This window comes from Hyla sarda, chromosome 1 (assembly GCF_029499605.1).
Source record: "Hyla sarda isolate aHylSar1 chromosome 1, aHylSar1.hap1, whole genome shotgun sequence".
NCBI lineage: Eukaryota > Metazoa > Chordata > Amphibia > Anura > Hylidae > Hyla > Hyla sarda.
The window spans coordinates 357,028,867-357,053,484 of record NC_079189.1 but is presented as its reverse complement, the minus strand read 5'-3'; the positions used below and the strand labels follow the sequence as shown (position 1 = coordinate 357,053,484).

Sequence of the window (24,618 nt, the reverse complement as noted above, 5' to 3'; positions counted from 1 at the left end):
GCAGCTTCCCCCCCCCCCCCCACAATATCAGGCAGCTCCCCCCCCCACACAATATTAGGCAGCTCCCCCCCCCCACAATATTAGGCAGCTTCCCAGCTCCCCCCCCCCCACAATATTAGGCAGCTTCCCAGCTCCCCCCCCACAATATTAGGCAGCTCCCCCCCCACCACAATATTAGGCAGCTCCCCCCCAATATTAGGCAGCTCCCCCCCCCCCCCCACACACACACACATTTGTAGGCAGCTCCCCCCCACATTAGGTCAGCAGTTCCCCCACCCCACAGACATACAGCTTCCAGCCATATACAGTGTATGGCTGGAGGCTGTATGTCTGTACTGCTGCCCCCACAGTGTTCCGGTCACCGCTCCTCCGGCCCGGGTCACATCTACTGCTATGGCCTATGGACCATAGCAGTAGGTGCCGGGACCGGAGGAGCGATGACCGGAACACTGAAGAAGATGACGCAGTCACTTACCAGGCCCCGGCCGGCGTGCGTTCTCCTGCGACGATCCTGCGGTCCTCCTGCGTCTCTATGGTTGTACGCACGGGACGTCAGTGACGTCCCGTGCGTACGACCATAGAGGGGGAGAAGCGAAGGACCGAAGGAGGATCGCGGGAGGATCGCAGGAGGACGCCGGGAATGGTGAGTGACCGCCGGACATCCTTATGTCCCGAAAAGATTTTTCGGGACACAGGGATGTCCGGGATAGGATTAGGAATACTTCTTTTTATGTGCCCGGGCTGGCTCCCGTGTGTGGCTGCAGGCGGGGGCCGACCAGAGCATATAAAAACTAATACTGTATGCTAAAAACCAGGGGGCCTCCAGCTGTTGTGAAACTACAACTCCCAGCATGCCCGGACAGACTTTGCCGGTCCGGGCATGCTGGGAGTTGTAGTTTCACAACAGCTGGAGGCCCCCTGGTTTTTAGTATACAGTATTAGGTTTTATATGCGCTGGCCGGCCCCCGCCTGCAGCCACACACGGGAGCCGGCCCGGGCACATAAAAAGAAGTATTCCTAATCCTATCCCGGAGAGCGCAACCCCCCCCCCCCCCCCCAGATGTTGCGGCCGGCCCCCCCTGCACCGCCCACGAGTGCCTCTGCCACTGGCAGTGTTTGTAACTTGTGCTGTGGGCGGGCAGGGGAGGTGGTCATTATCGGCAGATTTTTAGTTGTTTCGGCATTTTGCCGAAATAGCTATTTTCGGCCGATATGTATCGGCCGCCGATATATCGGTGCATCCCTAGTTAACACATTTTTTGAATGTCATTTTTAATACTTTGAGGGGTTCAGTTTTTATAATGGGGTCATTTATGGGGTACAGTAACCCCCTGACCTGCGATGGCCCCGACATATGATAAAATCGACATACGATGGCCTCTCGACATACGATGCTTTTATATGTCGGGGCCATCGCATTAACTGCTATCCGACAGCGCAAAATGCTTAAGCTGCTGTCGGATAGCAGTTTAAGCATCCTGGGCAGGTTCGCCTACCTATTCCCGCTGCTCCGGGTCCACTTCGCGATCCTCCGGCGTCTTCTGCATCTTCTCCAGGGTCCGGGCCTCACTTTCTGGCGTCGTTATTACGTCACCACGCACGCCTCGCCAGCGCAGCAGCGTAATGACGTCACCAGAAAGTGAAGCCCGGACCCTGCAGAAGATGCGGAAGAAGCCGGAGGATCGCGAAGAAGACACCGGAGCAGCGGGACAGCATCGGGAGCAGTGAGGACCTGGTCCGGAGTGGTGGGGACAGGTGAGTACAGCTTCCTATATTTTACATTGCACGGATCCCTCAACATACGATGGATTCGACAAACGATGGTTCGTTTGGAACGAATTACCATCGTATGTTGAGGGACCACTGTATTTCTAATATGAAGGCCCTTCAAATCCTCTTCAAAACTGAACTTGTCCCTGAAAAATTTGGAAAATTGCTGCTGAACTTTGAAGCCCTCTGATGTCTTCCAAAAGTAAAAACATGTCAACTTTATGATGAAAATATAAAGTAGACATATTGTATATGTGAATCAATATATCATTTATTTGTTATGTCTATTTTCCTTATAAGCAGAGAGTTTCAAAGTAAAAAAAAATGCAACATTTTCAAATTTTTCATAAAATTTGGGAATTTTTCACCAAGAAATGATGCACGTATCGACAAAAATTTACCACTAAAATAAAGTAGAATATGTCACGAAAAATAAATCTCGGAATCAGAATGAGTCATTGATGCTTAAAGTGACAGTGGTCAGATGTGCAAAAAATGCCCGGGTCCTTAGTCCAGTCAGCATCTACACGTATCTTTAGTCCGCTCTGCATCTGAATCCCCGGCAGGCCAGGTAGTCTCTTTTCTTAAAATGTATACCGGCGCTTCCCCAGAAGGTAGAAAAAATATAGAAGAAATCTTAATGTAGCTGCCAGGTATTATTTATGGATCCCTGTATACCATAAGAAACTTATACAATGTAATAAGTAAAGCAATAAATACCTGCAAAGCGCCGGTATTTATTGCTTTACTTATTACATAGTCTCTTTTCTTCTCCAGATTCAATTTTCTTATTCACTTTTAACCTGCGGATAAGAACATTAAGGCCGATGCTCTCACCAGGGCTTCTGATGTGGTGTGTCTGTTTTACAATCTTTTTATTGGGTTTTTCAAAACATAAATGTGTCTGGACTCCTCCCCTCAGCACTTCATGCCTCCTGAACGTTTGATCGCAGTCGCTCCTCTCGACCTACAGCAAGTTCCACCAGGAAAGTCTTTTGTGCCATTCCGCCTTAGAATTAAGGTATTTAATTGGAGACACTCTTCTTTACTGGTTGGGCATCCAGGAATAAGAAAGTCCACTCAGCTCATCTGCCGACATTATTGGTGACCGAATTTAAAGCGAGATGTTTCAGATTTTGTCTGTTCCTGTGTTACCTGTGACCGTGACAAGATGCCTCGACTTAGATCTGCGGGTCTACTACAACCTCTGCCCATTCTGGAGTGTCCTTGGACACACATTGCCATGGACTTCATAAATGATCTACTACCCTCCTCTAATAACATGGTCATCTGGGTTGTCACAGATTGTTTCTCCAAAATGTCCCATTTTGTTCTTTTGCCTGGACTTCCCTCTGCTCTACAGCTGGTGGATCAATTCTTCTGGCATATTGTTAATTTACATGGATTACCGTTACGTATTGTCTCTGACCAAGAGGTCCAGTTTGTTTCCAAGTTTTTGCGGGTTCTTTGTTCTCGTCTCAAAGTCAAATTGGACTTTTCCTCTGCATATCACCCGTGGACCAATGGCCAGGTAGAGAGGGTGATTCAAACTCTGGGCAACTACCTCCATCACTTTGTTTCTGCACAACAGGACAATTGGGCCAACCTATTCCCTTGGGCGGAGTTTTCTTATAATCACCGAGATTCTGAGGCTACTAGAAATTCACCATTCTTTATTGTCTGCGGCCGCCATCCTCGCCCTCCCCTTACTCTACCTACTTCTTCTGGGGTACCTGCCGTGGATGTTCAGGTCCAAGATTTTATGGCTATTTATTGGGAAACCCAGTGATCCTTAGAACACGCCTTTACCCTCATGAAGACTCAGGCAGATAAGAGAAGAAGACCAACTCCGATCTTCTCTCCTGGAGATAAAGTCTGGCTGTCTGCCAAATATGTTCATTTAAAGATCCCCAGTTACAAACTAGGTCGTTCCTTGGTCCCTACAAAATCCAGCACCGTATTAACCTGGTGTCTTACAAACTCTGCCTGCCTTCTTCCCTATGCATCCCAAACTCCTTCCTTGTATCACTTTCTTAAGCCTCTAGTTCTTCTAGTTTTTCCCAGAGGGACGTTTCTCCTTCACCGGTGTCCGGTTCTTTTGATGTGAAGGAGATTCTGGCCACCAAGACTGTCAGAGGGAGACTATTCTTTCTTGTTGATTGGAAGATGTTCGGGACTGAAAAGAAATCTTGGGAACTCTATTAAAACATCTTGTAAGTAAGTTCCTGCGGCCAAAGAAAAAGGGGGAGATCTAAAGGGGGGGTACTGTTATGAGTAGTGCTGCTGGTCGTGGGTGCTCTCCCTGCGGGACTTCCCGCACGGACTGTACTGCACTTTACATCATGCGATGCGAAAGCACGCGGTTCGCTGCTTCTCACCTGCCCCGCCATCTTCCTGCTTCCTCCGTTCTCCCTGCTAGTCGGCACGCGCATACCCGCCTCCTAGGGCGCACGTGTGCCGGTTCTCAGAGATTTAAAGGGGCAGTGCACCATTGATTGGTGCTTGTCAGGAACTGACTCTATTTAACCCTGCATTTCCCCTGTTCCCCGCTGGATCTTTGTGCCCTGTTGCCTTAGAGAATGCGTTTCAGCTATTGTGTACCAGTTCTCGTGCTACGTTTCCTGACCATTGTTCCTTGCCGCCTGCCCTGACCTACCTGTCTGTCCCCGACTCTGAGTACGTCTCATCCCTCTGTGCCACACATTACCTCGGCTGCCTTTGTGGATGAGTCGTGGACGGGGTAGCGACCTGGTAGCCACCTGCCGCAGCAAGTCCATCCCGCTTTTCGGCGGGCTCTGGCTCCTTAGTCTCTGCTCCCTGGTGTGGCTCACACCATAGTCCACTCAGGTACAGCAGATCCATACCACCAGCAGTTACACCTTGGACATGATGAAGAGACTGATTTATCTCTTGAAACACGTAGTCTACTGTCAAATATACATTGTTTATTTTATTCATAACGTTGGACTGGAATTGGTTAATTGCTTGTGCTAGTCAGCATCATACAGTTACCATTTCTTCTTAAATTGTTTGTGATGGGCATGAAAAAATGGTTTTAGTTAGATGAAGACGTTCATAGTGCTGATTGAGCCTCAAAGGTCCCCGGATCTCAAACTGATTATGATGGTTTAACTCATCTGATACAGTTGTTTGTTTTTTATATTTTCATTTGTTAAAATGAACAGACCAACCCCCCCCCCATCTCACAGCATAATAAATATTCAATTATTATCTTTGAAAAATATTATGTTGAAAAACTGTGGCTGCCTGGCTGAGTTTTGTAGGGTTTACTGATCACAAAGTTTTTACAGGTGAAACGTTAAAAAAAAACATTAAAAAAAAAGTGTGGTTTTGATGTACAGTATTTGGTTGTGCATTTTACATGTTAACCCAGCCCTACATGATAGAGAACTGCAGGGACTTAATGAAATAAAGAAATTTCACAACTAATTTACTTTTAAATAAGCGTTCTTTGCTTACTATTGAAAGGTTGTATCAGGGCATGCTGTGAGTTGTAGTTAGTGAAAGGCTGCAGTAGAGTTCTCCTTTATTATTGTTTTATTTAATTTTTTTAACACCATATTCATTACAAGACCAAGAGCTTCACAGGGAAAACATTCACTGGCCATATTCCATACATTCCTGATTAACACACCCTACACTTATACAACATACTACATATGGTAAGAACTAGGGATGTCCCGATACTGGTATCGGGGCCAATACTAGCCATTTACATGGTATCGGGTACTCGTTTAATGTCCCCGATACCATGTCCGATACCTGGTGCCGCTCTGCTGCCCCGTTCTCCGGTCCTCCGGTCTGCTTCATAGTGATCCATGGAGGAGCATGTGACACACACGTCACTCCGCCTCCTCCCCTGCGCCCAGCGTAGCACTACGGAGGAAGCGGAGTGACGTGTATGTCACATGATCCTCCATAGGACGACACGATGCGGACCGGGAGGACAAAAGAACGGGATAGCAGAGCCGTAGCACACGACGGAGGACAGCCGCAGGTGAGCTGTGTGCTGCTGCTAATGTCTACAGGGGGGCCCTGCTTCTGTCTAAAGGGCAGTCCTGCTTCTGTCTAAAGGGCGGTCCTGCTTCTGTCTAAAGAGGGGCCCTGCTTCTGTCTAAAGGGGGGCCCTGCTTCTGTCTAAAGGGGGCCCTGCTTTTGTCGAAAGGGGGGGCTTCTGTCTACAAGGGGGGCCTGCAGTCTATAGGGGGGGGGGCTGCTGTCTACAAGGGGGCTGCTGTCTAAAAGGGGGGCCTGCAGTCTATAGGGGGGGCTGCTGTCTACAAGGGGGGGGGGGGCTGCTACAAATGACTGCCGGGGGGCTGCTGCTAATGTCTTCAAGGGAATACTACCAACTATTAAAGACAATCTTACAGCAGAGTCACCTGCACTAACTTGAATTTATATGTAGATAGGTCAGGTGACCCGTTTTCTGCCGCTGCTCACCATGTGGCCATTGGTCTCGCCCATAATGCAAATTCCCTGTTCTGTCCAATGGAGAAGAGAGAAATCTTGGCTCATACTACAGCAACCGCCTCCATTGTACACAACAAGGAACCACATATCATACGGTAAACAGCGCCAGAAAACGGGTCACCCTGCTGTCAAATTCCCTTTAAAATAAAAGTACTTGTACTTGGTATCGGCGAGTACTAGAATTAAAGTATCGGTACTCGTACTCGGTCTTAAAAAAAATTGTATCCGGACATCCCTAGTAAGAACCATCCTATAAACGCCATCATATGACTACATACACAGAGCTTTCCTAGAGATTTACCACATCCTCTGCATTCCATAGCACTGAACACTCATCTTCACTTCACTTATTCGAACAGTTTCTGCTCTGTTAATCCAACTCCTTGAGTCTGCATCTTCTGCATCATCATCCTCCTAAACAGCAGCAGTCACCTTTTACATTTCCCTTTGCCTTTCAGCTTATAACTGTATACAAATATTGTATATAACACTGCTGTATATGAATACCAATATCCATTAACCATGAGTATATTCCAAACTTTCAACTAACTTAATTTTCACATGCTTTTCCCTTCACAAATCACCTGCTTTTTCACCAAAACGTTGAGTCTCTATTTCTGACAACAATCTCTCTAATCCTATCAAGCAATTTACAACAATCTACTCCTACCACTTGCACACACCGGACCAAAAACACCAATTTCCTCAACACAATGCACACAGCCATTTGTCCACTCAAACTTTTATGTCTAAAAACACTAAAGAACACTCTTTAGGAGATAATGAGGCAATTAATCCTACTCAATCACACAGACACAGCTTTTGAAATTTCTCATCATACCTTCTGTTCATCCCGCTAAGTTATCAACCCAGAGATTTACTAAGTAATAGTGCAACTCACACAGGCTACATAAACTTTACATGTCTCTTTAACCTCAAGGGGAGGGAAATCAGATTTGGAATGACTGGTGCCCATTGTCTGTGATATTTACTAATTATATCTCCTACCGGACCAGCTGTACTGAACCATGAAGGCTCAGACAATTCCTGTCAACGGTTAAGGAGGACATCTTGGTCTCTTAGATAAATATCACAGAGGATGGAGGGTTGTTTATAGACTGTCCGTCACTGGCTTTCACCTGTCTCCGGGTCATGGAGTTGCCTCTAGCTGGAGGGGTGGGGCATCTTACGGATGTCTTAACAACTTAGAATGAATATACAAACCAACTTATCAAATATCACTGAGTCTCTCTCGTACACTTACCACCCGAGAGAGATTCTCAGACAAACAAATAATCTTAATACTTCTAAAAAGAGTTTGAAGGGTACAACAAACCAAGGTCCTGAACAAAATTGGGTCTCCTAGAACCTGTTAAGTATATTATATACTATCCTAGGTTCAATTAAACCTTGCGTGTATCCCTGATACACAAACAGGTAACCTTAGATGTATCCCTGATACACTAAACAGTTAACCTTAGCGTGTGTCCCTGACACACGACACACTGTGTATCCCTGATACACAAACAGGTAACCTTAGATGTACCCCTGGCACACTAAATAGTTAACCTTACCATGTGTCCCTGACACACGACACGCTGTGTATCCCTGACACACAGGTCACTGTGCATCCCTGATGCACAATACATTTACAGGAACGAGATTTTGGACAGAGCCCTTAGTCCAATTAAAACAGACAATAGAGTCCATCTTACCGGACTTTTGGGTTGACCTTCTCGATCCCGGAGTGAGCCCCCAGCTGAAAGGTACTGCTACTCCTCACTGTATACCCCTGGCATATAGTGTCTTAGTTCCCCTTGGTTTGTGTCACCTTCTCTGGCGCCAGGAGAGTGTCTCCCTCATAGGAAAAAATGACAGGTATAAAGCATTAAGCATCAGTATAAAAAGGCAAAGGGTGTATTTACATTGACCAATAAAAAATGTGGACACGAGTAAAAGGCGTATAATTGTTTTGATTTTACGTACTTTTTTCCCTGGGTACATAGTTAGCCAATTAGCAGATACTGAAATTCTTTAGCAAGCAACTTTAGTTACAGGAAATGTAACTTATTAGGAACACGACCTTGAGAAGGCTGAGAACTAGCAGAAAGAGATAAGAAAGAAAAAATAAAACAATAATAAAGGAGAACTCTACTGCTGCCTTTCACTAACTACAACTCACAGCATACCCTGATAGAACCTTTCAACTATGTTTGACTGTTTCTTATTTGCCAGGTGTATTTGAATATTGTTATCCTTATCCTTAAATAACTGACAATGCAATGCAATTAGTTTAACCCCTTAAGGACCAAGGACGTTCTGGAACGTCCCCGCACCCTGGGCTTTAAGGACCAAGGACGTTCCAGAACGTCCTGGTGTTTCTCCGGTCTCTGTTGAGCGCCAGGCAGAGATCGGAACGGCATGCCTGCTGTAATCGTTCAGCAGGCATGCCGTGCAAATGCCTAGGGGGTTCCGGGACCCCCGCATGTCGGCGATTGCCGGAGATCGCCTGCAAAATCACGCAAGCGATCTTCGGCGATTTGGGTCATTCGGGTCACTTGTCACCCGATGACCCTGTAATAAATGGTGATCGGCGGTGTACAATTTGCTGCCAATCACCTGCCGTTGCTGGGGAGTGGTGACAATACTGTCACCGCCCCAGCAACGCTGCTATTGGCCGGCGATCGTCCAGTCAATAGCAGTGCGGCAGAGGAGGGGTTAACGGTCCCTTCCCGCTGCTGCACCCTCTCTCTGTGTTCAGTCAGCGGGTGCAGCAGTGAGGAGAAGACCGTGGATCCCCCCTCAGAGCTCCGGAGCCCCCTCAGGAGCCTTAGAATAGGGACAGCGGATTGCAGGGACAGGTGGGATTTAATTAAGTAAAAAAAAGTAAAAAAAAAAAAGTAAAAAAAAGGAAAACAAAAAAGTCCCCCCCCGACCCCCTAATAGGGTCCTATTAGGGTCTGACCCCGAGTCCTATTAGGGGTTCAGGGAGCTGCGTGCGCCATCCATTTTTTTTTTTTTTTGGCCGCAGCTTTTTTTTTTCTTTTAACAAAAAAAAAATCCCCCCCTGACCCCCTAATAGGTCCCCAAGGGTTCTATTAGGGTCTGATCCCTGACCCCGGGTTCTATTAGGGGTTCAGGGAGCTGCGTTTGCCACCCCTGTTTTTTTTGGCCGCAGCTTTTTTTTTTTTCTATTACTGTTATTACACTTTTAACACCAAGCACCACACACTACATACTTCCCCGCCCACCCCCGCCACTGCCCCCCCCCGCCACCGTAGAAAAAAGGCGATGGCCCGCCGGGCATTTTCGGCAGCAGAGGCTTACGCTTTTTTAGCCTCCGACTCCGAATCTGCCAGTGAGGACGAGGAAGATCCTACATTTTTGTGTTCTTCCTTGCCCTCCTCCTCATCTAGTAGTGATGATGAGTCCCCTGTATGGTTTCACTGATCTGGACTTTTTAAAGTTTTTTTTCAGTGACAGCCTGGTCAATCACATGGTGGAGCAAACAAACTTGTATGCCCAGCAGTTCATTGCCCACCACCCCGATTGGCTTTTGGCCAGGCCCAATGAATGGCGCGCCATTGATGCAGCGGAAATGAGGACCTTTTGGGGCCTCACGCTGCATATGGGCCTGGACAAAAAACCAAGTGCTCGTCATTACTGGAGCGGGGACGTCCTCTATCAGACCCCGCTTTGCAGTATGGCGATGACACGGAGGCTGTTCGAGGCCATTCGGAAATGCCTGCATTATGCAGATAATGCGGCATGTCCGCCCCGAGGTGATCCCGCCCATGACCGGCTTTACAAAGTGAGGCCGGTCATCGATCACTTTGGGGCCAAATTTTTGGAGGCCTACCTACCACTCAGGGACCTCTCGGTAGATGAGTCTCTCATCAGTTTTAAGGGGAGACTCATCTTCCGCCAGTATATTCCCTCGAAGCGGGCGCGGTATGGCGTGAAACTCTACAAACTTTGCGAGAGTACCTCCAGGTACACTTGCAAGTTTAGAGTATATGAGGGATGAGATTCCCGTATTGAACCCCCAGAATGTCCCCCCACTCTGGGTGTTAACGGGAAACTCATTTGGGACCTTGTGCACCCATTGCTGGATAAGGGTTTCCACGTGTACGTGGATAACTTTTATACCAGCATCCCTCTGTTCAAATCCCTTTCCGCCAGATCCACGTCCGCTTGTGGGACCGTGCGGAAGAACCAGAGAGGCCTCCCTCTAAATTTTGCTATGACGCCTATCCCCAAGGGTGAGTCCCGTGCCCTCACCCATGATAACCTGTTGTTGGTGAAGTATAAGGATAAGAGGGATGTCCTTATGCTCACCACTATTCATGGGAACGGCAGCACCCCTGTCCCTGTGCGAGGTACCATGGGACCGGTCCTCAAGCCCGATTGTATTCTGCACTACAATCGGTATATGGGGGGAGTTGATCTTTCAGATAAAGTCCTCAAGCCATAGAACGCCATGCTGAAAACACGGGCATGGTACACAAAAGTTGCGGTCTACTTGGTACAGGTTGCCATGTACAACGCTTTTGTACTATCCCAGTACGCTGGCAACACAGGGACATTCCTCCAGTACCAAAAAGAAGTCCTAAGGTTCCTCATCTTTGCTGACCGGGAAAGATCAGGCCGGACTTCCCAAGGGTCTGGAGTTATAGGCGCCAGGATCATCCCATGCCAACACTTTCCAGGTGAGGTCCCCCCCCCCCCCCCCAGTGGAAAGAAGGGACGATCCCAGAAAAAATGCAGTGTGTGTTACAGGAAGGGGAGACGGAGGGACACCACCATTCAGTGTGACACTTGCCCAGATAATCTGGGCCTCTGCATAGGCTGCTTCAGGGAGTATCACACTCCATCACATTCCATGGAGCCCTAAATTTTCCCTTTTTATTAGAATTTTCCATAATTTGACCAATGTACCAAGTCCAGAGTACATTCCAAAATATAACCGACATAAATCACTAAAGTGCCCAAAGACCTCTGGGGGTGTTTTGTCAAAAATGGGTCATAGGTCACTGAGTCACTATCATCGGGGACTTTTTTATGTTGCCTCAAATGTGCAGCGCTCTCTCTCCACCTGAGTGGGTGCACATTTGAGGCAACAGGTTAGGGACTGCCACACACATCACATTCCCAGAATGATGATTCAGAGCATAGGGTTTGGGGCGGGAACATATCCTGTTTTATTATGTTTTATCATTTTCTGGCCCACTGTACCCCATATTACGGGCCTCTGTACCCCACCTGTCTACCCCAGTTACGGCCCGTTGTCCCCCATAGTGTTCCCCTATTTTAGGGCTCAGTGCTCCCCCCCCATTAACGCTCCTTTTAGGGGGGTCCCACATCCTGGCTCCATATCAAGCTCAAGGTCCCTGACTGCGCTCCCACTCAAGCAAGACCTGCTGTGCACCCGCCAAGCCTAAATCATCAAAAAATAAGGTATGTCCTTACTCCAAAGAAATGTATTTACAAAAATGCACTATTTTGGACTTTGGAATTCTTTTGCGCGCACGCCATTGACCGATCGCTTTAATTAATGATATATTTTTATAATTCAGACATTTCCGCACGTGGTGATACCATATATGTTTATTTTTATATTTATTTACACTGTGTTTTTTTTATGGGAAAAGGGGGGTGATTCAAACTTTTAATAGGGGAGGGGTTAAATTATATTCATTCACTTTTTTTTTAAAACTTTTTTTTTTGCAGTGTTATAGCTCCCATAGGGACCTATAACACTGCACACACTAATCTTTATCATTGATCACTGGTTTCTCATAGGAAACCAGTGATCGATGATTCTGCCGCATGACTGCTCATGCCTGGATCTCAGGCACTGAGCAGTCATTCGGCGATCGGACAGCGAGGAGGCAGGTAGGGGCCCTCCAGCTGTCCTGTAAGCTGTTCGGGATGCCGCGGGATGCCGCGGCTATCCCCAACAGCCCACTGAGTTAACCGCCATGGTTTCACTTTCGCTTTTAGCCGCGCGGCTCAGCTCTGATCGGCGCTGCACGCTATTAGCGGCGGGTCCCGGCTTCACTATGACGCCGGGCCCGCCGTGATATGATGCGGGGTTACCGTGTAACCCCGCGTTATATCACGGGAGCAGGACCAAGGACGTACCGGTACGTCCTTGGTCCTTAAGGGGTTAAGCATTAGGCTAGGTTCACACTATGGAATTTCCCCTCTGACATTTTGGTGCAGCTCGCAATGGGATTCCGCTGCAAAGTGCACACTTCAGAATTTTAGAATCCGATATTCTGTTGCTGAAATTCAGCCGCCAAAAGAATGGTCTTGTGTGTTCTTTAGGCGGATTCTGCTCCGCAGACATTGCCACTTATGGGGATGGCAATATTTACAGGGTCTCAACACCAACTGATTCAGTTGGCACATCCCGCATTCAGAGCATTCTCAGTGTAATTTATATAAACTCATGGCATGTCATTCAGACATGTCAAAAAATTTGATTGCATAGAGTCTCAGAGCTATAACCAGCTACACTTCTGAGTTATAGCTCAGTGAAGCGCATGAGAGCTCAGCCGGCCACCCTGTCCAACTCATTCACCAGGTTATAACTTACAATTAACCTGAGACCTGATGCAGTCTAAACTTTTTGACACTAATGCTTAAAATACATGGCTAAATCTGCAATAAATTCCTGATGTAAAGTGGATGGGAGATCAAGCTGAACATTTTGCTTCATGGCTCACAAAGTTTTACCTTTTACTCCTACCAACTCCATGTAGTAATTACTTTTGTACAACCCCCTTAGTAATGACCCATTTGTCAGAATAAAAAATAAAAATATATCTTCCTACTGTCTTCTGTGTGCAGACAGTGGTGATATGTTGCCATCTACTGGTAAAAGGAAAGAATTACTAAAGAATGAAGGACGCACGGTAAAGGTAAAGGCACACAAACCCTTTTTGCAGCCTTTTAGGTCTACCATACTTCTACATCTGCTTAGTATAGCAAAAAGGCAAACTATTTGACATAAGTCAGTATGCATCTGTTCACTGTTCTAACAGTATGCCTGGTCTGTATTTCTCTACAGTTGATGCTCCTAATCATTTGTGATGTCCCAGTACAGGATATCATTCCACAGTCCTATCAGCTTGAGTCCCTGTACATTCTCAGGGCTCACCTGCAGTGTTTTCCCATAATGTATTTAGTTGCATATTAAGAGTAAAGGTTACCCAGAGAGCACCAGGTAACCAGATGACCCACAGTTAGCCTATGGGCTCCTTGCATAGCCCCCATTTATAAGAGGGGGAGGTACTACTATCACTGTATTAGATCCTGAGGTCAAGTCCAGTCCAGACTTCTCAGAGACAGTGTCCAGCATATCTGGAGGCCCCAAGCCTAAATTGCAGCCACAAGTCAGTAAGTTTAGTCATCTTTGTCTGCTGTCTATCTTCAGTCAAGTCAGTTATAGTTAGCGTGGTTGCGCTAAAGTTTGTCAAGTCACTGCAAGTCCCAGCAAGCTGTGAGGTCTCCTGTGTTATTGGTCACCTCTCTGGGATCTTGACGGAAATGTACAGACTATAACACCTGTCCAACCTCATTAAAAGCTACCGGTAACCTTAACCTGGCCTTGGACTATTATTTGCCCTGCCTAACCTAGGACTAGCGGTGCTACCTTCGGGTGGTTACATAGGCAAACCACACCCTGGCGTCACAAACACTAAAGGGTTACCACCATCTACCCCTTGGGCCATAACATCTGCCCCGCATCTACCTCACACCCCATACAGTGGTCTCTAAACTGTAGCCCTGCAGATGTTGCAAAACTACAACTCCAAGCATGCCCAGACAGCTGTTTGGGCATGCTGGGATTTGTAGTTTTGCAACAGCTGGAGGGCTACAGTTTGGAGATCACTGTGCAGTGGTCTCCAAACTGTGGCCCTCTAGATCTTGCAAAACTTACACCCAGCATGTCCACACAGCAAACCGCTGTCTCGCCATGCTGGGAGTTGTAGTTGCGTACCTCCAGCTGTTGTATAACTACATCTCCCAGCAAGCCCTTCGGCGATCAGCACATGCTGGGAGTTGTAGTTTTGCAATAGCTGGAGGCACACTGGTTGGAAAATACTGAGTTAGGTAAGAGAACCTAACTGAAGGTTTTCCAACCAGTGTGCCTCCAGCTGTTGCAAAACTACAACTCCCAGCATGCACGGTCTGTCTGTACATGCTGGGAGTTGTAGTTTTGCAACTGCTAGGGGTTTGCCCCCCCCAATGTACAGGGTACATTCACACGGGCGGGTTTACAGTAAGTTTTCTACTTCAAGTTTGAGCCGCAGCTCAAACTCCTAGCGTGAAACTCACCGTAACCCCCGCCAGTGTGAATGTACTCTAAAAACACTACACTACATAATAAAGGGTAACAAAGGGTAAAACACTACATATACACCCCTTACACGCCCCCCCCCCCTAATAAAAATGAAAAACATATTGTACAGCAGGGTTTCCAAAACGGAGCCTCCAGCTGTTGCAAAACAACAACTCCCAGCATTTTCAGACAACCACTGACTGTCCAGGCATGCTGGGAGTTTAGCAACAGCTGGAGGCACCCTGTTTGGGACTCACTGGCGTAGAATACCCCTAATGTCCACCCCTATGCAACCCCTAATTTAGTCCTCAAATGCACACGAAACGCAATTTCTCCTGAGTACGAAAATACCCCATAAGTGGGCGTAAAATGCTTTGGGGACGCACAACAAGGCTCAGGAGTACTTTTGTACATTTGAGGCCTAAATTGGTGATTTGCACAGGGGTGGCTGATTTTACAGCGGTTCTGACATAAACGCAAAAAAAATAAATACCCACGTGTGACCCCATTTTGGAAACTACACCCCTCATGGAATGTAACAAAGGGGTATAGTGCGCCTTAACACCCCGCAGGTGTTTGACGAATTTTTGTTAAAGTTGGATGGGAAAATGAAAACAAATTTTTTTTTTTATAAAATGCTGGTGTTACCCTAAATTTTTCATTTTCACAAGGGAACATAGGAAAGAAAGCCCCCCAAAAGAAAGCCCCCCCACATGTGACCCCATTTTGGAAACTACACACCTCACGGAATGTAATAAAGGGTGCAGTGAGCATTTACGCCCACAGGTGTCTGACAGATTTTTGGAACAGTGGTCTGTGAAAATGAAAAATGTAATTTTTTATTTGCTAAACCCACTGTTCTAAAGATCTGTCAAACGCCAGTGGGGTGTAAATGCTCACGGCACCCCTTATTAAATTCTGTGAGGAGTGTAGTTTCCAAAATGGTGTCACATGTGGGAGGGGTCTACTGTTCTGGCACCACGGGGGCTCTGTAAATGCTCATGGCCCCCGACTTCCATTCCAAATAAATTCTTTCTCCAGAAGCTCAGCATTGTAGTGCGCCAGCAGAGCACTTTACATCCACATATGGGGTATTTCCATACTCAGAAGAAATGGGGTTACAAATTTGGGGGGCATTTTCTTCTATTACTCCTTGTAAAAATGTAAAACTTGCGGAAAAAACTGTATTTTAGTGAAAACGTTTTTTTTTTCATTTACAAATCCTACTTTAACGGAAAGTCGTCAAACTAAATGCAACATGCCCCCCAAAAACCATTTCATCAAAATTTGCTTTCCAAAAGTCAAATGTGACTCCTTCTCTTCTTAGCATTGTAGTGCGCCAGCAGAGCACTTGACGTCCACACATAGGGTATTTCCATACTCAGAAGAAATTGGATTACAAATTTTGGGGGGCATTTTCTCCTATTACCCCTTGTAAAAATGTGAAATTTGTGGAAAAATGTTTTCATTTACACATCCGACTTTAACCTGTTGGGGACCATGGGCGTATGGATACGCATTTGCGTCCTGGTACTTAAGGACCAAGGGTGTACCTGTAATCATTCAGCCGGCATCCTGTGCAAATGCCTGGGGGGGTCCTGAGACCCCCCCATGTCGGCGAATCGCAAATCGCTGATCAATTCAGATGGGCAATTCGCGGTGATTCTGGGCTGATCGGGTCTCTGATGACCCGATAGCCCGGAAAACAGGGATGATCAGAGCTGTCAGAGACAGCCCCGATCATCCTAAAGGACAGGAGCGAGGTGGCAGGGGTGCCTTCTTCTCCTATCCCCCGCGATTGGCCAGTCAGGTCTGATCGGCGAATTGCAGGGCAGGGTCGGGGGTGAACGTTCATTTCCCCCACTCTGCCTGCCCCTGGATGTCGGGGCAGAGCGGGGGAAGATGGTGGCAATGTGCGGGGGGGGGGGGGGGCATGCAGATACGGCAGGGACCGCTGGCGCCGGTTACCTGGCTTCACGTGGGGACCAGGGACCATGGACCGGCGGCTGACAGGAGGCGCAGGTAAGTGGAGGAAGCGGTGGTGGTTTCCCAGATGCAGCAGTGAAGATTGCCGTAAAGTGATCTTCACTGCTGTATCTAGGAGTTTCAAAACTACAACTCCCAGCATGCCCAGGCATGCTGGGAGTTTTAGATTTGCAACATCTGGAGGGCCACAGTTTGGAGACCACTGTCCTTCCACATGTTGCAAAACTACAACTCTCAGCATGCCCAGACAGCCAAAGGATGTGGTGGTGGTGGTGTGCGTGTGTGTGTGTGTGTGTGTGTGTGTGGGGGGGGGGGGGGTTCCACTGTTCTGGCACCACAGGGGGCTTTGTAAATGCTCATGGCCCCTGACTTCCATTCCAAACAAAATCTTTCTCCAGAAGCTCAATGGCGCTCCTTCTCTTCTGAGCATTGTAGTGCACCAGCAGAGCACTTGATGTCCACATATAGGGTATTTCCATACTCAGAGGAAATGGGGTTACATATTTTGGGTGGCATTATCTTCTATTACCCCTTGTAAAAATGAGAAAGTTGGGGGAAAAAACTGCATTGTAGTGAAGAAGAAAAAAATCATTTACACATTCGACTTTAACGAAAAGTCGTCAAACACCTGTGGGGTGGTAAGGCTCACCGTACCCCTTGTTACGTTCCTTGAGGGGTGTAGTTTCTAAAACAGTATGCCATGTGTTTTTTTTTTGTTGTTGTTGTTGCTGTTCTGGCACCTTAGAGGCTTCCTAAATGTGACATGCCCCCCAAAAAACATTTCAACAAAATTTGCTTTCCAAAAGCTCAATGGCGCTCCTTCTCTTCTGAGCATTGTAGTGTGCCAGCAGAGCACTTGACGTCCACACATAGGGTATTTCCATACTCAGAAGAAATTGGGTTACAAATTTTGGGGGGCATTTTCTCCTATTACCCCTTGTAAAAATGTGAAATTTGGGGACATTTTTTTTCATTTACACATCCGACTTTAACCTGTTGGGGACCACGACCACGTATGGATACGCCTTTGCGTCCTGGTACTTAAGGATCAAGGGCGTACCTGTAATCATTCAGCCGCCCCCCCCCCCCCCATGTCGGCGATCGCCGCAAATCGCTGATCAATTCAGATGGGCAATTCGCGGTGATTCTGGGCTGATTGGGTCTCTGATGACCCGATAGCCCGGAAAACAGGGAGGATCAGAGCTGTCAGAGACAGCCCTGATCATCCTAAAGGATAGGAGTGAGGTGGGAGGGGTGCCTTCTCCTCCTATCCCCCGTGATTGGCCAATCAGGACTGATCGGCGAATCGCAGGGCAGGGTCGGGGGTGAACGTTCATTTCCTCCACTCTGCCTGTCCCTGGATGTCAGGGCAGAGCAGGGGAAGATGGTGGCAATGTGCGGGGGGGCCTGCGGATGCGGCAGGGACCGCTGGCACCGGTTACCTGGCTTCACGTGGGGACCAGGGACCATGGACTGGTCAGCTGACAGGAAGTGGAGGCAGCGGCGGTAGTTTCCCAGATGCAGCAGTGAAGATTGCTGTAAAGTGATCTTCACTGCTGTATCTAGGAGTTTCGAAACTACAACTCCCAGCATGCCCAGACAGCCTTTTTAGTTTTGCAACATCTGGAGGGCCACAGTTTAGAGATCACTGTCCTTCCAGATGTTGCAAAACTAGAAATCTCAGCATGCCCAGACTGTCCAGGCATGCTGGGAGTTGTAGTTCTGTAACATCTGGCCCTTCAGATGTTGCAGAACTACGACGCCCAGCATTCTTGGACAGTCTCAGCATGCTGGGTGTTGTAGTTTTGCAACATCTGGAAGGGCACTGTTTGGAGACCACTATACAGTGGTGTCCAAACTGTAGAGCTCCATATGTCAATTCAAAGCATGCAGAGACTGTCCGGGCATGCTGGGAGTTGTAGTTCGGCAACATCTGGCCCTTCAGCTGTTGCCGAACTACAACTCCCAGCATGCCTGGGCAGTCTGGGCATGCTTGGAGTTGAAGTCTTGCAACATCTGGAGGGCTACAGTTTGGAGACCACTACACAGTGGTCTCCAAATTGTTCTGCTCCAGTTGTTGCATAACTACAACTCCCAACATGTCCTTCGGCTGTCTGGGCATGCTGGGAGTTGTAGTATTGCAACAACTGGAGGCACACTGGTTGGGAAACATTGTCTGTTTCCTAACTTAGTGTTTCCCAACCCGTGTACCTCCTGCTGTTGCAAAACTATAACTCCCAGCATGCTCTGACAGACCATGCATGCTGGGAGTTGTAGTTTTGCAACAGCTGGAGGCACATGGGTTGGGAAACACTGAGTTAGGAAACAGACAGTAGTGTGGAAACACTGCGGTAGTCTGTTACCAAACTCAGTGTTTCCCAACAAGTGTGCCTCTAGCTGTTGCATAACTACAACTCCCAGCTTGCACGGTCTGTCAGTACATGCTGGGATTTGTAGTTTTGCCCCCCCCCCCTTCCCACATGAATGTACAGGGTACATCCACATAGGCGGGGGTTTACAGCAAGTTTCCCGCTTCAAGTTTGAGATGCGGCAAATTTTCCGCTGCAGCGGGAAACTCACTATAAACCCCGGCCCATGTGAATGTACCCTAAAAACACTACACTACACTAACCCTAAATAAAGAGTAAAACACTACATATACACCCCCTTACACTGTCGCCACCCCCCTCCAATAAAAATTAAAAACAGAGCCTCCAGCTGAAAAATAACATCTTCCAGTATTGCCGGACAGCCATTGACTGTCCAGGCATGTGGTGGGTTTTGCAACAGCTGAGGCACCCTGTTTGGGGTAAACTGAAGTACAGTATTTTTGGTGGAGGAGGCAAGTGAAACACTTGCATCCGCGTACACCTCTATAGAAATCCCTAATTTAGGCCTCAAATGCGCATGCCGCTCTCTCACTTCAGAGCCCTGTATTAATTCAAGGCAACAGTTTAGGGCCACATATGGGATATCTCTGCACTCGTGAGAAATTTTGGGGGGCTTTTACCCCTTACCCCTTATGAAAAGGTAAAGTTGGGGTCTACACCAGCCTGTTAGTGTAAAAAAATTTCATTTTTTTACACTAACAGGCTGGTGTTGCCCCATAGTTTTCATTTTCATAAGAGGTAAAAGGAAATAAAGACCCCCAAAATTTGTAACACAATTTCTCCCAAGTACGGAAATACCCCATATGTGGGCGTAAAATGCTCTGCAGACGCACAACAAGGCTCAGGAGTGAGAGCGCACCATGTACATTTGAGTCCTAAACTGGTGATTTGCACAGGGGTGGCTGCTGGTTACAGTGGTTCTGACATAAACACAAAAAAAAAATACCCACATGTGATTCCCATTTTGGAAACTACACCCCTCACAGAATGTTACAAGGGTTATAGTGAGCCTTAACACCCCACAGGTGACTGACAAATTTTTGGAACAGTGGTCCGTGAAAATGAAAAATTTCATTTTTCATTTGCCCAGCCCACTGTTACAAAAATCTGTCAAACGCCAGTGGAGTGTAAATGCTCACTGCACCCATTGTTACGTTCCTTGAGGGGTGTAGTTTCCCAAATAGTTTGGCATTTGGGGTGTTTTTCGCTGTTCTTGCACCATGGGGGCTTCCTAATTGTGACAAGCCCCCAAAAAACCATTTCAATAAAATTCACTCCCAATGTTGCTCCCGGCCTTTTGAGCCCTCTAGTGTACCTACAGATCACTTTACATCCACATATGAGGTATTTCCTTACTCGAGAGAAATTGGGTTTAAAATTTGGGGGGACATTTTCACCTTATACTCCTTGTGAAAATGAAAAAATTGGGGTAACATCAGCATTTTAGTGAAAACATTTTTTTTTTTCATTTTCCCGTCCAACTTCAACACATAGTCGTCAAACACCTGTGGGGTGTTAAGGCTCACTGCACCACTTGTTATGTTCCTTGAGGGGTGTAGTTTCCCATATAGTATACCATGTGGGGTGTTTTTCACTGTTATTGCACCATGGGGGCTTTCTAAATGCGACATGTCCCCCAAAAACCATTTCAGCAAAATTCGCTCTCCAAAATCCCATTGTCTCTCCTTCCCTTCTGAGCCCTCTAGTGCACCCACAAAGCACTTTACATCCACATATGAGGTATTTCCTTACTCGAGAGAAATTTGGTTACATATTTTGGGGGGCTTTTTCTCTTTTTACCCCTTGTAAAAATTAAAAATATGGGTCTACAAGAACATGTTAGTGTTAAAAATTTAGATTTTGAATTTTCGCCTCCACTTTGCTGCTATTCCTGTGAAACACCTAAAGGGTTAAACTTTCTGAATGTCATTTTGAATACATTGAGGGGTGCAGTTTTCATAATCGGGTCCATTATGGGGTATTTCTAACATAAAGACCCTCAAATTCACTTCAAAACTGAACTGGTCCCTGAAAAATTCAGATTTTGAAATTTTCTTGAAAAATTGGAAAATTGCTGCTATACTTTGAAGCCCTTTGATGTCTTTAAAAGGTAAAAACATGTCAACTTTATGATGGCAACATAAAGTACACATGTTGTATATGTGAATCAATATATAGTTTATTTGGTATGTCTATTTTCCTTACAAGCAGAGAGCTTCAAAGTTATAAAAATGCAAAATGGTCAAATTTTTTATGAAAAATTTGGAATTTTTCACCAAGAAATGATGCAAGTATCGACAAATTTACCACTGACATAAAGTAGAATACAATAAATTTTAAAAAAAAGCAAATTGGACATTATGTCACACCAAACTCCAAAAATGGTCTGGACAAAATTATTGGCATCCTGAACTTAATATTTGGTTGCACACCCTCTGGAAAAAAATAACTGAAATCAGTCGCTTCCTATAACCATCAATAAGCTTCTTACGCCTCTCAGCCGGAATGTTGGACCACTCTACCTTTGCAAATATGTTTGGGGTCATTGTCCTGCAGGAAGACCCAAGATCCCGGATGTAAACCCAGCTTTCTGACACTGGGCTGTACAGTGCGACCAAAAATTTGTTGATAACCAGATTTCATGATGCCTTGCACACATTCAAGGCACCCAGTGCCAGAGGCAGAAAAACAAGCCCAAAACATAATTGAACCTCCACCATATTTCACTGTAGGTACTGTGTTCTTTTATTTGTAGGCCTCATTCCATTTTCGGTAAACAGTAGAATGATGTGCTATACCAAAAAGCTTTATCTTGGTCTCATCTGTCCACAAGATGTTTTCCCAGAAGGATTTTGCTCAAGTTCATTTTGGCAAAATGTAGTCTTGCTTTCTTATGTCTTTGTCAGCAGTGGGGTCCTCCTGGGTCTCCTGCCATACCATTTCATTTCATTTAAATGTCGATGGATAGTTTGTGGTGACACTGATGCTCCCTGAGCCTGGAGGAAAGCTTGAATATCTTTGGAACTTGTTTGGGTCTGCTTATCCACCATCTGGACTATCCTGCTTTGAAACATTTCATCAATTTTTCTCTCCCTTCTATGCCCAGGGAGATTAGCTACAGTGCCATAGGTTGCAAACTTCTTGATAATGTTGCGCACTGTGGACAAAGGCAAATCTAGATCTCTGGAGATGGACTTGTAACCATGAGATTGTGTATTTTTTCCACAATTTTGGTTATCAAGTCCTCAGACAGTTCTCTTCTCCTCTTTCTGTTGTCCATTCTTAGTGTGGCACACACGGACACACAATGCATGCAAAGACTGAGTGAACTTCTCTCCTTTTTATCTGCTTTCAGGTGTGATTTTTATGTTGCCCACACCTGTTACTTGCCCCTGGTGAGTTTAAAGGAGCATCACATGCTTCAAACAATCTTCTTTATCCACAATTTTGAAAGGGTGCCAATAATTGTGTCCAGACCATTTTTGGTGGGACATTATATCCAATTAGCTTTTTTTCCTCCCTTCTTTGGTTTAGTTCCAATACACACAAAGGGAATATACATCTGTATAGCAAAACATGTGTCACTGCAATCCTTTTCTGTGAGAAATACTTCATTTTCTAGAAAAATTTCAGGGGTGCCAAAATTTACAGCCATGACTGTATCTGTGCATTATTTCAGGTGAATCATTTCTGTGGTTTTTATTATCCTTTGGTACACCTCAGGAAAAAAAAGTCTAGGGGGCTAAGGTCGGTCTGGTGAGCGAGAAGAACATTCTACATGACCAATGTCTTCCAATACAGTTAAAGAAATGGAAATCTATAAAAAAATATGCATTTTGCTATGTGTCCAGACTTTAGGGACACCCTGTATAGACAGAGGTATGGAGGTGTAAGTTGGTTTCTTTGCTGCTTTTTATACAGAGCTTTTAGATACTTACCTATAAGCAGCAAATCATAGTATATTTAGCACATCCGAATTGTACATTGTACAACAACAGGGAACTTTTCATAATAATGCTTTATTTTACAGTTTGTTTAGCTTATTTCTCTGATATATCAAGTTCTATGTCATGCACAGTACGGGTAATAGTGATATGCACAGATTTTTAACTTCTGTTTTTTAAAACTAAGGCCCAGATTTATCAAGCTGTGTAGGAGAAAACCTGTGGAGATTTTTCCTACAGTAACCAATCACAGCAAATACATCTGGGCCTAAGTCCCTGTTCATGTGCACATAGTCATTAGGTTGTTATTTTAGACTAAAATTATGTGCATTAAAATAAGCAGTTGTAACACCTTTGATTGGTGATTTAAGTAGACTGTGATGAGGCATTTACATGTAGTAGTCTATTTGTAGTGCAAGCAAGGGAAATAAAAGAAAAAAAACAGGGGCGCACCTATCTGGGATTTACAAAATAGTGGAAAGGTAAAATGGGGTTCTTACCGGATTGTGTTATGATTCGAGCACAACACATGTAAGCACATGTAAATTAGTAAGGTTAGCAGCCTGGTGGTCCCTCCTGATTTCCAATGGAGTTAGCTGGTACAATCAATCCAGGCGGTAGACAGGAAAACAGGAAAACTATAAATACCCTTGTTTGCCCTACCCTCGTTGAGATGGGCATGTTTTTTGTTTTAATGACAATACATCCCTATGTTTTCGTGACAGAGGTCAGCAGTCTTATCTCTAATCATATCACTTTTGGTTACCATTCGGAATTAGTTCACTGGCACATGGTTGTAATAGTATAATCTGTGTAAAGATTGGTTACACAGGGGTAATGAGATTTTAACTTTTTACATATCGGTCCCACATATTATTTACTTTTATATTGATGTACCAAAAAATATTTTCGGGGTGGGTCTCTTTGACAGGCTTTTTTTTTCACCCAGGGCATAGGGTTACATGTCTGTTTAAAGGGGTATTCTAGCAATCACAAATCAGGCCTTTTTTCTTTCAAAGACAGCGCCCTCTTTGACTCCACCTTTGGATGTGGTATTACAACTTGGCTCCATTCACTTGAATGGAACTGAGCTGCAGAACCACACTCAAACTGGAGACAAGGAGTTCGCTGTCTTTGAAATAAAAAAGGCCTGTTTTTTTTAATTCCTGGAATACCCCTTTAAACCAACATGTGACCCTATGGCCTGGGTGGAAAAAAAACACTAAAATATTTTTGGGTAAATCAATATTTCCCCTGGAATACCCATTTAAATATACCCCTTTAAATATTCAAGGGTATGTAAACTTTTGATCAAGTCCATTTGGGTGATTTCTGTTATAATAAAGATTTAAAAAGGAGCATAAAATGCTATGCTAATAAATGGCTTCAAATGTTCACTATTCTTAAATTGTACCTGTCATTTGCAAAAACTTTTATATAATGTAGACAACATTGTGTGTGTGTGTATATATATATATTTATATATATATATATATATATATATATATATATATATATATATATATGTGTGTTAACAAATGTGTATATTTTTGAGTGCAAAAATGCTCCTTCTCCTGCAGCTATTGCTTGTGTGTCTCGGCTGGGATAAAATACAGAAACTGTGGGCAGGACAAGCAGGGCTCTGTGCATGCTCCTGGCTTGTCAATCAGCCTGCTCTGTGAGC

At 45.6% G+C, this 24,618-nt stretch overlaps 1 protein-coding gene and 1 long non-coding RNA gene across 2 annotated transcripts in view; one reads left to right on the top strand and one right to left on the bottom strand.

Moving 5' to 3' along the window:
* Window positions 1-24,618, bottom strand: part of KIAA2026 (KIAA2026 ortholog) — a 241,774-nt gene that overhangs the window by 131,803 nt on the left and 85,353 nt on the right. The gene's annotated exons all lie outside the window — the stretch shown is intronic.
* The window catches only part of LOC130274087 (uncharacterized), a 78,319-nt gene that overhangs the window by 41,056 nt on the left and 12,645 nt on the right, over window positions 1-24,618 (top strand). The gene's annotated exons all lie outside the window — the stretch shown is intronic.